A 15,452-nucleotide genomic window follows, 5' to 3' on the forward strand; every position below is an offset into this window, starting at 1 on the left:
AAAATTCCCCAAAAAACGAGAGTTGTAAACGCCTTGAAATAACCCGCAATTGCTATTTTAGAGAGTGAAAAGTTCTAAAGATATGAAAAATTTTATTGTCCATTCCGCCCCCTAAAAATCAGATATGTACTATCCAAAGTTCCAGCCCCTCCCAAAGAAAATCCTGCGTACGCCAGTGGAGAGACTCATGATTTTACTACATATCTGGTGTGTGCGGTGTGGAGCAGGTGGTCAGGGCACTAAATCACAAGTGTGTCGTAGGTTTCATTACCGGCAAAAATAAATTTGTTCCCCTGAAGATAATAGAAGAGGTGCTCCCTCGAAATGTAGTGTTAGAATATGTATAGTTGAAAGCACTAGACAATGGATAATGTCCAATTAATAGTTCTTGGTAAGTTTTTTTTTTTCCATTTTGGGATATCGGCTAAAGCGAAACGGTCACAGAAAATAGACAGTGATACTAAACTATCACATTTCTAGACAACTGCAAAAGTAAACCACGTGAAGATTAACTTGAATTGAATTCCCTAGAAGAAATTCTAAACAAATGTAATTTTTCAAAATTCGGAATATCGTGGTGAATTTTCCCAAAAGAGAGAGGAATTTTTCGAAATCGGTTTTGTTGGCACAGTTCAAAGGTCCATATTAATCCTTTGCCTGTGTTGACTGACATATACCTGAGCTATCCTAGTGTTGATAACTTCATGGAAAATAGGCTTTGCTGGAAGGTTTAAATAAACTCTCTTCCCTTATTTTCACCAAACGGGTCGCCAAGTATCTGGGCTTACTTAGTATTTATCTCCTTTCGGAGAATGAGTCCCTCTGTAGTTCAAATTCACAGTCCATATTGGTATGTTAACCGCCGGACAACATACCAAATGGCATAGAGACAGGAACGCCTTATAAAAACATAATGTAACAAACGTGTACTACGCCCCGACCATTACTTACAATGGTGACAACTGGTCACACATGGCAGCTTTAAGAACGGTAAGATTTCTGAATGAACTCAGAGTACAGCGCATTTTATTGGATTCACCAAGGTCCCATAATAAAGCAGTAACAGGATAGCTAATGTATTTAACATTCCTCAAGAGGATCGTACGGCGCGTGACTTATTTGTTTGAGCGTGCGTCGTATGGAATATTCGCATCCGGGCGTTGTGCGTTGTAAAGCTTTGACCCTAGAGATATATATTTTTAAACCCTTAAAAGCACTTTCGCCCCTGGAACTAATTTGTCAATTTGGGAACCTGCAGGCACCTATTCATTTTGAGAAATTGTAACCGAAAATACGTTAACGTTATAGGAATTACAGATACATTATATATTAAAATATTTCTGCTATAAGTGAGATTAAGATAATATTATGAGTGTTGGGAAAGTTACCATTTAAAAGTAACTCAGTTACATATACATTAGTTACATTAGTTGGTTCAAAAAAGTAACTGATTTACAGTTGCAGGTAGGTTTTTAAAAACGTAACTCAGCTGCAGATATGGGCAGATAACTGATGGAATTTCCTTGAAAAACACCCAATTGTAAATGAATAAATATATGAAGACTAACATGCGTTTGATTTATGTTGCTGGTACATAATGTAAGTCTTCGTATATTTATGTTACTACAAGAAAGAAATGATGAAACAAGGACTCAGATTGCTTCAATGAACATTCATGTTATTTTACACTCTCTATAGTTATGCACATATATCTACACGTTAAACACTATATCTTATTAAACTTTCACTTATAAATTAACAAATTTTATTGCAAATGTAAATACATTAACATATAATATTCAATTATTAAAGGAAAAACAAAGATCAGATACGCTAATACAAAACAAATAATTATGGCATTTTTCATTTCTCATTAATTAAACCACAAATATATGAGCACATATTTTAAAATATGTTTTAACTTTCCATTGAGCCTTGTACCTGTGTACGGCCTGAACAGTGGATGCTACATTCAAAATCCAAACACTTTATATTGAAATCCTATTTCTATTTTTCGCTATAAGTACTAATAATGGGCTTAATTATGGGACCCGACTTTCTATTCATCCTATACCTATTTCTAAGAACCGTGAATGTAAATATCAGCGTCATGTACATTAACAATATTGTATTTATATTGTATTTCATTTCTGTTAGACTTTTACTTTTGAGATACATGTTATCATGCATTACCTAACCTACTCTAACCTAACCTAAATCTAACATAACTCCGGATCCCGTTGGCACCCCAGTTATAAATTTTGTATAGTTATTGAATATTCAATAATATGAAACTGCAAAGTCCTCGACTTGGACACCATTCGTCACAAAGTTAGTCCGCTACATAAGACTCTTAGTAACTCATCAGGGCATGCTGGGTCACAAGTATAACAACACCAGTATCTGAAATTATACACTGTTGTAGGTTCACAACATACATATGCATTTTTCTATTATATAAGGTTACAAACCGCATACACATAGATACTCCGTTTCTTCAGGCTAACCTCTTAAAGCAGGAAAATATGAAAATATAAATTCTCATAACATTTCATAAAACTAACAATTAAGAACTTTCAAACTAACGTTGTGCAATTCATTCACATGTCGCGAAAGTCTAATTACATAATTAGTTCCTTACTTTCAACGTATCGGCAAGAAGAGAACTCGAAAACTGAAAACTTTTCTTTAATGCTCACCGTTACCAAGTTCTTGTTGATTCCTCCCCTTCTTTTGTTTCTCCGACGCAACCCGTCGTTAGCTGAAAATATTCAAGCGGGTTTATACACTTCCTCTGCGAGATGGAAAAGTGACGTCAACAAGAACAGATTATGACGTATTTCAGAACATATGCACAAGTTTCAACAACAACATTACCAGTTTAACTATAGTTGTCTGTGATAATCTGAACATTATTTGAAGTAACAAACATTTTAAAAATCTTAACATTTTACAAATATAGAACCTTAAACACTCAGGTTCGTTACAACACAGAGTTTTTATTAATAACTGTTTTTTGAGAAAGTGGCTACCAAACTTTCGTTTATGTCAACTTCAAACAATATTGCCCTTGACATGGGCATGTACGATGCCGTGTGAAGGAACTCTTCAAGACCTTTACAAGGGCATCTGAAAAAGTTATATAGGTGGCCTAATTTCCGAAAATTGCAATTCAGAATTAACAAGATAGTGCAAAAATATGGCCGAAAATGCACATTTTGCATCTCTGTAATTGATGATATGGATCTGCAGTTTGCTAAGGTTCATATCTCAGGGGGTCCTATCAGAATACGAAATATTAAATGAATCAAAATACAATGAGATTGAAAAGTACCTTCATTGTTTGATTTCATGGAACGGCCCATAGAGAAGCCTTTTGTAGATCTTGAAATTTCCACTTGGAGAAACAACTTGTAAGAGAAAACAATGTGGGTGATGATCGTGCTACTTCGGTGAAATTTTGTGATTGTTGCTTAAAGCATTGTCTATGCAACTGCTTCAATTATGTACGTTATATATGACATTACGTTCTATGTCACATTCAAGCATTTTATATTCTAAGTGGAATACATTAGTGCACAAATTTCATGGTACTGCTGGGGTGTAAGGGGTGACCTTCCACGTAGGCGCCCAAAAGTCAACCTCACTTCCACGTAGTGCACCCTGGACTAAAGACTAACGAGGCTCTGGCGACTGGCACTATGGCCAGTATAATTTTGTGTGTGTTGTCCTGTTTGTTGTCCTTGTGTGTGCTGAGTGTCCGTTTACGGCCTCAGCTTTTAACAGAAGTCAGAACATTTTAACATTTTTAGTTATGCAACGCTAGAGTTGTTATTTGTAATGATAAGGGGCTGGCCCCCGTATAATGTGACGGGAGCAAAATAGCCTAAGTGCTGACGCTCCCAAAATTTTAAATTCAAAATCAAAAAATCATTCATGGTACTGCTGTACATCTAATTCAAAATGTCGTTTAAGGTAGGTGAGCTTCTAGGGCAATTTACAAATCTCCAATGAAAGACAAATTTATGAAATTTTAAGAAATAAGGCTTATAACTAATTAACAACATGTACCATATAAATATTTTGTAAATTTTCTTGTAACTTTAAAAAGAAAATTACTGAGCTGTTACATCTGTTCCCAAGGTGGCCCATAGGTACCAAAGGTACCACTGCTTATACTTTCGTAGAAAATGTTGCTTGTCCTCAAGAAAACATTTTTGTTCATGCTTATTCATTTCTTTATGGTTTATTATACGAACTCGACTCTGGACTACGTTTTTCAACAAAAATAGGTATCTTTCCTTTGACACAAAAAAAAACATTATTACAATGTAACTATGTGATCAAAACGAGCTTTCAAAATATGTTTAAAATCGTATTAACATTCGTTAATTTCAAGGACGTACACACATACATTTCTTATTTACCTTAAAATATCAACGACAACTAATCTGCTCGATCCCTGACACAATAACTTACATAAAATGGCTGCTGACAGCCCGATATAGTTAGTTTTCTGTATAGTCCACCACAGGTGTACTGGGTACATTGATTTAGTGCAATTTGTTAACTTTGTTAAATAATAATATGATTTTCGAGAAGTGGGCCACCTTGGGAACTATGGCCGGTTGGTTACCTTTGGCTCACTTACCTTATTATCAATCCATAGCAAATAGTGCTCGAATGATGTGGGTACCTGGGGGAAACCCTGGGGGTAAAGGCGTTCAGGGGCGTGATGCTGATCACATCACCCCCACTCACGATCACCCCCTATACGCCTTCATGGCGTAATGCTAAGCACAAGGGAGCACTTTACCTTTTTTCTTTTACCTTTATAGCAAATGGTGCAAAAGAAAATTAATTGGTTGCAAGGATAGTTCAAAACAGGCTTCATTCCTTTATTATATGATTGCGTTTAAAATTTGCAGCAATTTTGTTTCACGGCTTCCGGCACTTTTGGCCTTTGCAGACAGTTGCGATAAATTTGATAACTCGGCCAAAAGTGATAGAAAGCTGGGGTAAAAAACATTGTTTTCAGTACATTTCAAGCTATACGTTTTTCTACCAGCTTTAATGCAAATGACTGACTATTTGTGGAATGTGCCTTCATGGAACGATGTTATGTGCCAGAGAAAACTTTGCCTCATAATATTCACATATGATTTTTTTTTACTGTTACATGAAACAAATGATGTGACAAAAAGCCAAGGAGCAAGCGAATTGTAAATATATCACTTACAAAGGATGAAGACAAAATAAAATCATGCATTGGTGAAGGAATACATTTTTGTCTTCCATCATGCCGGGGAGATATTTAGCTTATTAATACATCAATCGACGACAAAGTAAACAAACAGCGGGTTATTAAAAATCAAGATCAAAGGAGTTTCTTTCCTGCTTCTCCGTGAAGGAAGAAAAGAGAAATCTTCGTGCAACTTCATTACTTTACCTGGCATTTCCTATCTGAATCGCAAGGATTGCCTTTAGCATTGTATCCGCTCCCCCTCCCTATCCTTTTCATTTTTCGGACAGGGAAATTAGATTTTCAACCTTTCGCAGGGGAAGAAGGTTTTCCAGAACCATGTTTGCTCAGCTGCTCACTTTGATTCGACGTTCTATTTTCAGGGAACAGCTTGCATATTACTTCTTCAGGCCATTGTTCAAAGGGAATAAAAAGGAAGGAAAAGTTTGTCTTAAAAACTGCTAACAGGGACAACGGTTTCAAAAGACCTAGAACTGAAGTTCAACCTGACAAAGTGACTATTTAGCAATTAATTTATTTCTGGAGAAGGCTCTCCTTTGTAGACAAGAAGGGTTGGGGAGGTAATGTGATTTTGCCATCACCATTAAGCAAGTTTGTTAACAAAAACCTGAAAGCAAGGGCGAGGTGGTGGGCTACATGGAAATGCATGCAAAGAACTTCCTCGATCCGTTGTAATACATCAATGTGCAAACGAAATTATATTCTTCAGGTCTCGCAGGCTACTCCATGTTTCAACAGCTATTCAGAGAATGTTCTCTTGATTTTATATGGACTTAAGTGTGCATATGGACTCACTTATAAAATATAAGTACTTATAAAATAGCCGTGTAATGTCCTTGCACCGTGCGTCCATTTCCTTGCGAGGCCGAGAGATCGGGAGAAGTGTGGCGGGCGGCACTAGCGGAGATGCCGACATTTTCGACCAGTAACGTCCCGCTTAAGTTTACCCTCGAAAGCGTTTTGCTTCACTCGGAATCGTTTGGAGGTTTCGAATGTGCAACACTGTATCAAGATTACGTTGCAGACTAAACCGTTAAAAGTCAATGGTTTTCGTGAGCATTGTTTGCAATCTGAAAGCTCCGAGCTTGAGTTGTTATTTCCTTCGCGACTACAGCTGCCCTGGACAGAGCTGCGAATGGAGTGAGGAACATACCTTGTAAGCCTACTCAAAGAAAAGTAGATTATGTTCCATGCTGTCTATACCGTATACTATGTACGGTCCTGGAGATAATTTTAGAAATATCAAAAATATTAAGTAACGACATACTAAAACTGAACTGTGATATTATTTTTTTAAAAAATACGTGCTATTGTAAGTGAACAGCAACATTTCCGAAACTTAAAAAAAAAATGTTTAAAAAAACTTTTTTAAACGCCCATATACTGCAAGAAGTTTTGAAAATGATAGAAGCATAACTACGAATAAGCAACAACTGTTGGTCTGCACACAAACGCAAAATACAAAATTCAACAAAGAAACCAAAGCGTTCAGAAATACCGAATCTTACGTCACAATTTGAAATTTGTTTTTGACATCGAAAGTTTGAGTTCCTGTTTTGTTGTCAGTTTTATACACAGATAGGCAAATCGGGGAATATACCTTCTATTTAAAGTGGGGTCCGAACGACCATCTGCTTCAACCGGTTATTAAAATTGGGACCTCTTGATTGCAAGGGTGCATCGAAAATATCCCATTCTTTATCTAGCTGTTCTCACCTAATTCTATTTGGTTCATTTTACATCGTTTATCTTCTTCATGGTCTAATCGAGACGATGAGAGGATGAACGATAAGCAGGACAAACACAATAACACTTACATGTTTTGACCGGGGTTCGAAGCTGGAACCCCTAACTTGACGCTGCCCACTCCGCCACGGAGCCTCCTGTTATTTAGTTATCTTATCGTTAAATGAAAGTGAACGGTTCACAAGAAAAGGAATACTCTCCCTTAAACACGCATGAAGGGGTTTAACATGCTGTGAGGTTGGCCACGCTGGAGGCGATGGCAATCGGCCTGCAACTACCCGCTGCCCATACACTGGGATAGGGTAAAAGGTATTCGTGTAAAATGATACAGAGGCCTCCAATGCCCTCTTGAAGTGGTAGGAGCCGAGTACTCCACTGCGGTGCATCGCACTGAAAGGTTATCATCTCGTGCATGGGGAGACAGCAGAAAATGCTCACCAAGTAATTTCATTTGTGATTATATTATACAACTACTATTAACGACACCCCTACACTTACGATGTAAATTAAGAAATATGTGGTGTTTGCTCAACTTGCCATCTAGGGAGCAGCCGTTGCTGCTTCTCGTCCAGTTCTATCACGAGTCCTTTTACATTCTTGTGAATGAGAACGTCATAAAGCTGCAAAACTTCATTGTGGAGTGCATTTCTATCAATTGAACTCTTGGTTTGAAACATGGGCCACATTAAATGAAAATGTCAAAATCTGTGAACCGATCTCTTCTCACTACCCGGTAGTATGCTCTTTCCATTCATATGAGTTCAGTTGTGTTTGTTGCATGCACGCCTAACTCTGTCTGTAATTCATTCAGCCCAGAACTTGCTTTCAAAAATTTCAGATGTGAAGACCACCCAAAATGAGTATTGGAGTTTAAATATTCTTTCTCAGCAGGTCACGAACCATTTGATATTTATAACCGTATCAATTGATGGAGGCACTCTCAAAGTTTTCTTTCCTTTTTTCCCTCGAATTCCATCAAAGTCCGTCAATTACCATTGACCAACACACTCCTCTAAAAGCCTTCTTTGCATAGTGATCATCAGGCGTTGAAGCTCGAAGCAGCATATGCCATATGGCTTCATTCTTAGTTGCTTTGGTTTGCGTAGTTCCCTCTGATTTTCTGAGACTCCGTTGGAAAGCCTCTCTAACGTGATCCGCTTGCGCTTTTATTTTTTCACTATGCAGGCACCCTGTCTCCTGAAACTGTGCACATCACCAGCGAATGGATGTATCGTTGGGCAACGACAACTGACGGACTATAATGAAACTCAAGCACAAAAAACGTCTTATCAGAGCCGTGACCCTCTATCTTGTAAAATCTGCTTCCTAGCGACCAAACGCATAACTACAGGACACGGCTTATTATGAAAGAAAACTTTGAGTGTCTCCATCAATTGATGCGGTTATAAATGCCAAATGTTTCATGACCTGCTCAGAGGAAAAAATGAAATCCCGACAATAATTTTGTATAACCCTGTATAACATTCTCAAATTGGGACTATGAAATACTTCCGAGATTGATATTCTGATCTAAAAATATTACCAAATTGTTTGTCTCGTCCATACCTTTCTTTTGATTGTATGACTATATTTGGCAAACTTTGTGATTTGAACTTTTGGGTCATAATATGACCTTAAAATGATCTGCAAGGTCATTTCTGTCTGATATATGACTAATTGATTTAGCATCGATGCCAAAAATTAACATTAAATGCGGGTAAAAGTTACAATTTTGATCTTTATCTGGTCTACTATAAAATTCTGCCTGGATTTCCATGCGTCGTGGGAAATTTACCTTCAATGTGTGTAACAGAATATTTAGTTCTTTGACCACTTTTGCCACATGAATCTGGATCACAAATATTTAATTCTACATGGAATAATCTTACGAAAACTACATTGTCTTCGGTGTTAATAGCTTTCTTGACATATTCTTTCGGATTCATTTTAATTATTATTTGTATATATATTCGATGTTCCATATCGAGACTATAATTAAGTTTGCATGTAGATTCCACCAGGTGGCACTGCATATTCTTTCTTCCATTTCTACTTCCTTGCAGTTTCTCGTTCTGTGCTCGCTTAAATGTCATTGGTGCTAATATATGATATTATCAACATGTATAATACTGATATAATTTAACGTTACGAACGTGTATATAAGTAGGCTTAATTAATGTAATTTAACGGACTGTCGAAACGTTTCAATTTTAATAAAACTATATATATAGCCTACTTATTGTTGACTACCATGAAATAAGGAAACTAACAAATGAGCGTAGAATTGTCGAATTTTGCCGGCTGTTGGTGTGTTCAGTTCAATTTTGTATATATGGTCACCCTAGTCAGGATGCTGCGTCGGTGGCGTTACTGCAGTGATAAACTTTAAAGTAGAATAAGCTTGTTCTTTTTGGCTCTGGTCACCCTAGTCAGGAGGCTGCGTCCGTGGCGTTCCTGCAGTGAGAAACTCGAAAGTAGAATAAGCTTGTTCTTATTGGCTACATCAGAATTGCAAAAAACAAATCACAAATGTGACTTGTCTGCAAAGAAGGGATATAAAATTTTACAACCTAAAATAATTAAAATTTACAGATAATTGTGATCCGATATTTTATTTTGTCACAAAGGTTTATTTTATATGGATGAAACATCTCAAATATACTATACTGATAATATACTGTTTAATTCTAATGTATTGTTATATTTCTTCCCTCACTTTTCGTAAATAAAAAAAAAATATATAGGAATTCTCAAAAAGACTTACCATATGTGATTCACATATGTATTTACATATTCCATATGCATTTATCAAAAAACGCTTAAAATATTATATTTTGCAAAATGCATAACTATCCGTGCCTAAGTTATTATGTTTCAAGATAAATACAACTTGAAAGCTACCGAAACAAAACTTTGCAAAATATGTTGAAATCCATCGAGTTACAAGGGTCACCATTTTCTGTCTCTTTATAGAACGGTTTTAATCTTTCATAAAACAGAATACTTAACTATTCATTTTATATGTAGCGATAATTGAAATTAAATTACATTAAGTGTGAAAAATAGCTTGTATACGATTTGAAATCAAATTCAGTAGCTTTCGGGCTTTAAACATATTAAATTGTAATCACTCATGAAAAAGCAAGGAAGGCCTATGATAAATGTACGAATAGAGGTTTCTAATTGAGTATCAATTTTCGCTCTACATGCAACGCTGGCAGTTGCCTGTGGGGTGAATCAGGTTTGACTGGCTGATGAGCGGCGAATTGTGTTCGAAAGTCGGCCATTTATTGAGTTCTGGAGGGGAAATTGGATCGAAGTAATTAGATTTTCCACAAGGTTGGAGTATGTTGTTTGTTGAATGGATAGTAATCAAACAAATGACATGCTTCTCTGTGTGTGTTTCGCGGGTTGTTAGTTGAATCCTTATTTTCAGAGAAAGATTTTGTCCCCAGGGTTTATGATCGTGATAAAGTTCATATCGTGAACAATGCATGTTACCCTGGTGCTTTGTGCGCATTCTGAAACATTATGAAAATTGTGTTCTTGTGTGTGTCTGCGTGTATTTCGCATTTACAGCAAATGTTATTTTCATTTGATTTTCGGGCATAGTTTTCGAAATAGCGCCGTTAATTTTTATGGAATTTCAACTGTGATGTATCCATACTCGTATATTTTACGGACATGCAGTGTTATTCGAAACATTCTGTTATCTTTCTCAAGTTTTAACGCAGACTTTGTCCTACTGTTTGTGAACTGTTGTTGTTCTGTCATCCACGCCCAAATTGGTTTGATTTGATTTGAGTTTTGTTATTTAGCGTCGCTTTCCTTCCACTTTTCGCTAATCGCGACGATGAGGTGAGTTATATCATGATAAAATTCATAAAGGGACACTCACACTCACCCAGAACTTCTGAGGTCGTAGCGCGCTGTCCTAACCATTTCGCCACAGAGGTCGGCATCGTCACCTGGTCGTATGTGCTCAAAAAGTAAGCATGTGCTCCATTTTGGTATGAATAAAAATCTTCCCCCACGTAGTTTCCTACCCAGCAACATTTAGTCTGACGCGAGGCGTATATACGAGGGTTGACCGACAATTTTTTTTCCTTATCCGGAGACTGTGGGTGAAACTTTGTATGTATCACCATCAATCTTCCCTATGAAAGCACCATAAACCACATATCCATCAGTTTGTTTTTCTTTGTTTTTCACGTAATTCAATAGAGGCAAGTGCAAGCTGTTAACGTAAATCTTCTTATTCTGTGCAGCGCATTGAAGGTTGATAGAAATAATTCTCCTTAGAGGTCAGGGTTTCGGTGTGTGCCTAAACAACCAACAAATACATTTCAAGCTTATGAAATTCTTTTATCATCAATAGCATAAATGAGAATTTTCTTTCTTAATAGGATTGATTACTTATAATTTCGCCACTATATACAGAAATATAAATTTTGTAAAAAGTTTACAGTATCATATTACTCAAATTCTAAAATATTAACATCAATAAACCGCTATCATTATTTTACTTACATTTTACTTTATTTTTAATTGGGACGTGGAAGTTCGAACCGCATCAATAACCATAAATCTACAGGGTGGCTCAAAAAGTCACTTAACACCCCCGGTACAAGGCCACTGCAGCGTGCAACGTGGAAATGGTGATGTGATGACCAATCGTTGCCAGGCCAAGGGGGAACCACATTGACCTCACCCGCACGGTCGGCGGCCATCTTGATGTCCGCCATCTTGAATTCAACTTCAGAATTTTAAATGGGAAGGGGGTGATATGATATATCAAATCAGGCCAAAATTTCACGAGAAATGCAATGGTGAAGGTTTTTTTTATGTATCTTTAACCAGTAAAAAGTTATGACTGAATTCTTGTACCAATTTGCTCATTTTCGAAGTGTTAGAAAAATGCCTTAAAATTTGTTTAGCGCATCGGTAACGCATCGAGATTAAAGTGATGTCTAGGGAGAGAAGTTCGCATGTCATTGCACAAGATTTTAATCGGATGAAGAGCTGCACATTATGAATGGTTGTCGCGAACAATTTACAGTGTGACGCTTCCATTGAATTAAAAGTCCTTCACAGTGACAAGGCTAATGTTTATGTTCAAAACAAGTTCATAAACAGAATATTCGATGCTTTTTATCTGATAACCCATTTTCGACAAATCATAGCTGAGTGGTTAGTGCTGGTAAGTTAATGGTGTGGTGTGCTGTGTGGAACACGATTGGTTAGTCAATTTTTCATCAACGGGACCTTAAATGCTTAGGGCTACTTGGATTTGTTAAATAAACAGTTTTTTGATCCTTGCTTATGGAAGAAGGCACCTTTACAGAGTTTTTTTTTCAATAGGGAGGAACACCAGAACATTATGGGAACGTTGTGAAGCAGTTTCTGTCCAAAGTTAGAAGAACTGAAGAACTAACCTTGGATCCTGGAGTATTTTTCTCGTAGCATCAAATCTCTCTAAAATGTCATTCCAGAAGACGGCTAACAATGCGATTTCCAGGGATGACATCTACCGTGAGAGCCCATTCGCTTCACTTCTTACAATACCCTTCTCTTCTTTGTCATTGCCTATTTCGACAAGAGCTTCCTTAAATTTAAGATTTTTTTTGGTGGAGACCCATCACAGCTTCCATTTGGTGGGGGCCCCGGAGCAATTGCCCCAGTTGTCCATAGGTTAATCCGGCCCTGTGTATAGGGTAAAAGAAGGGATGTTCGCCATGCTTGGATATTCGCCGTACTTGTGGTTTTTGTAATCGTATATAGAAACTATAGGTTGGAAACACTCACTGATGCCTGTAAAAATTAAGTAACATGTGCCTTGTTTCCACTAAAAACTAGTGTGGTGAGCGAACTAGCAAGCAAGCAGTACAGTTTGGAATGCGCAGTTGCGTCTACACACAAGACAAAGAAAGGTGTCGAATTTCACGTTGGAAATTTCGTGGCAGATAACAATTATTTTTCTTCCATTTAATTATTGATATCGTAACCTCAAACCTTAAGAATGTCGTGAAAAGGTTTGCTTTGGAAAGCGTGCATGTACAAGTAAACATAAGTTGTTTTCTTTCTACTATGCATTTGCTGGTAAATTCGCCAGAGTAACAGAAAATGTGTCGAATTTCCCATCTTACAGGCGATCTTTCACACACAACTTGTTCACAATGCATATGAACATTTAGGCCTATGTTTCTTAAACATGTTTGTATTGTATCCTTTTAAGCAGTTTCGTATTGTCATTTGTAGGTCTTTTACACTTTGTTGTCTCAGTTATTGGCAACAACTTGGTATTTCATACACTTAACTGACGATAAAATGAAAAATAAGTTATATGGCGAATTTCCCAGCATGTGGCGGGAATTTTGCAACTTTTTCTCATTTTTAGTATTTTTAATATTACGTCATAAGGATAAGTAACACAGTATTTATGTTATATTCCTCATAATCCACAATGACTACTTTTTGTATCGTATAAATTTTGTTCTCCCCCAATTCGTTTAGAAGGAAAAAAATGAAAAGCACTTTGGTGGCGAACTTTTTTTTTCGTAAATTACAATTTTCTCGTGTTTTTCGTAAATTGCAACAGATGGCAGTACCGTACATACACAGGTTTTGACTGTAGCAGGTATTCGTAAACTGTAGTACATGTTTCTTTTGTTATAGTTATAAGCCGGACACCCTGTATATCTCGGGCACAGATGTGATGCTGGGTTCAGAATTTTTTCTGTATGGCATGTTGCGTTTGTAAAATGATTTTAAAAAATGTTACCAAAAATTATTTGCAACTTACGATTGATTGTTATTCCATCTGAATATTACTACAAAATACTTGTGAGAAATTGGTAGGTTGTAACAATGCTAAATTTGTTTCAACTTCATCGTTAAGTTTTCTTGTCTTATTTTTTTTTCATTTTCGTGTACCCGCTATTCTTCTTAAGTTAACGGTAGGAGGATTGAGAGCCTTGCGGTGTCTGTGGACGCTGAAAATAAATCGGAGACACGGAATATAGGTTCTGAAGGACCAGAGATTTCCGCGAGAACTGACAGGGAAGAAATCTTCCTCGGATGTTCCTGGACCACTTCCAGACCGATGTCATTCTCACATAGCGGGCAACTCCCTTGGTCAAGGTCACGTGTTTTGACGCTTTCTGACGTTGCTTACTTCCACCGCGGAATGCTTTTATGCCTTCAGTTTTAGAATGAAGGTGCTAAGCAGTGTTTCCAGCTGTGTGTTAAAATGGCTGAACCGCTGTCACAAGAAATCAACCAACTGCAGCTTAGGCAGGTTTTTAAGCAAACAAGTTCTGCCATTTTCGTTAACCGTTGTGCTTGTTGGCGGAGCCGTTTCCATTGGTTTAACCGCAAAAAGTAAACAATCTAGCCTTGAGAAACACGATAAGCAATGCATCCATAGGTGCCATTGCAGACAGGCCAAATTCTTTCACTCGAAATCGGACATTTGGAAATTGTGAAAATGATAGTTTCAGTTTTAGAATGGAAGAGTTCAGCAGTGTTGCTAACTGTATGCTAAGGTTACTAAATCGCTCAAAACAATTAGAGACCTGACCGATTAATGTATTGATGTAATAAGCAAGGGCGCCCGCAAGCGGGGCCCAGGTGGGGCATTTTCTCCCCTGACATACCTGGAAACGTTACAGCAATTAACTGTCATTCCCTAACAAAATAACAAGAGAAATTTATTTCCAGGGACATTAGATTGATTTACTGATTGATTGAGTTGATCTTTCAAGTCCACTTTATGCACAGTAAGGCTAATCGGGACTGACAGTTTATAGTGGGATCCGAACCACTATATGCCTCCTCCGGGCATGGAACTAGAGATATTAGAATCATGTTGACTTTAACTAGGTGTGTGTCGGATGAAAAATGGTTAGCGTGGGATTGAGAAGGGGAATTATATATTCCCACTATATATATATGGGGTGGGGTGTATGCGTAATGTATGTATGTATAATGTATACAGGGTGTGCCAGTTGTGATAGCCCAAACTGAAACGGTGAAAGTACACGATAGTAGAAGCAAAAAATCTCAGGAAACATGGGGTCTGAAACGAACCGTTTGCGAGATAATTGAGAATGTATGATTACGATCCGCCACTGACTTGATTGCTTGTACAGCCAACGGCAAAGATACAGGTAGGCAAATTGTCCACAGCTATTTTCATTACTTTTTTATTCTACATCCTTCGTTTCTTTAAGCAATGAAAATTATGTTGCTTCGAAGCAGGCATTGCCCTCTGCTTATTAACGTCATTATTTCAATCCATTATCATCACATTTTGTAATACTGACCGAATGAAAATGGTGATGGTCAATTAGCCTACTGTTTCTTTTGCGGTTGGGTGTATACATCACACGCTTGTCTTCTTGCGCACTCCGGGGTTTCTTTGTTTAAAACTGAACACTGCCGA

The 15,452-nt window shown here is 37.3% G+C and overlaps 1 protein-coding gene across 1 annotated transcript in view; it reads right to left on the bottom strand.

Moving 5' to 3' along the window:
- The window catches only part of LOC145993925 (uncharacterized), an 84,803-nt gene that overhangs the window by 12,126 nt on the left and 57,225 nt on the right, over positions 1 to 15,452 (bottom strand). The gene's annotated exons all lie outside the window — the stretch shown is intronic.

The sequence above is a fragment of the Lepisma saccharinum genome, chromosome 10 (assembly GCF_977018435.1).
Source record: "Lepisma saccharinum chromosome 10, izLepSacc3.1, whole genome shotgun sequence".
In the NCBI taxonomy this organism is placed as follows: Eukaryota; Metazoa; Arthropoda; class Insecta; order Zygentoma; family Lepismatidae; genus Lepisma; species Lepisma saccharinum.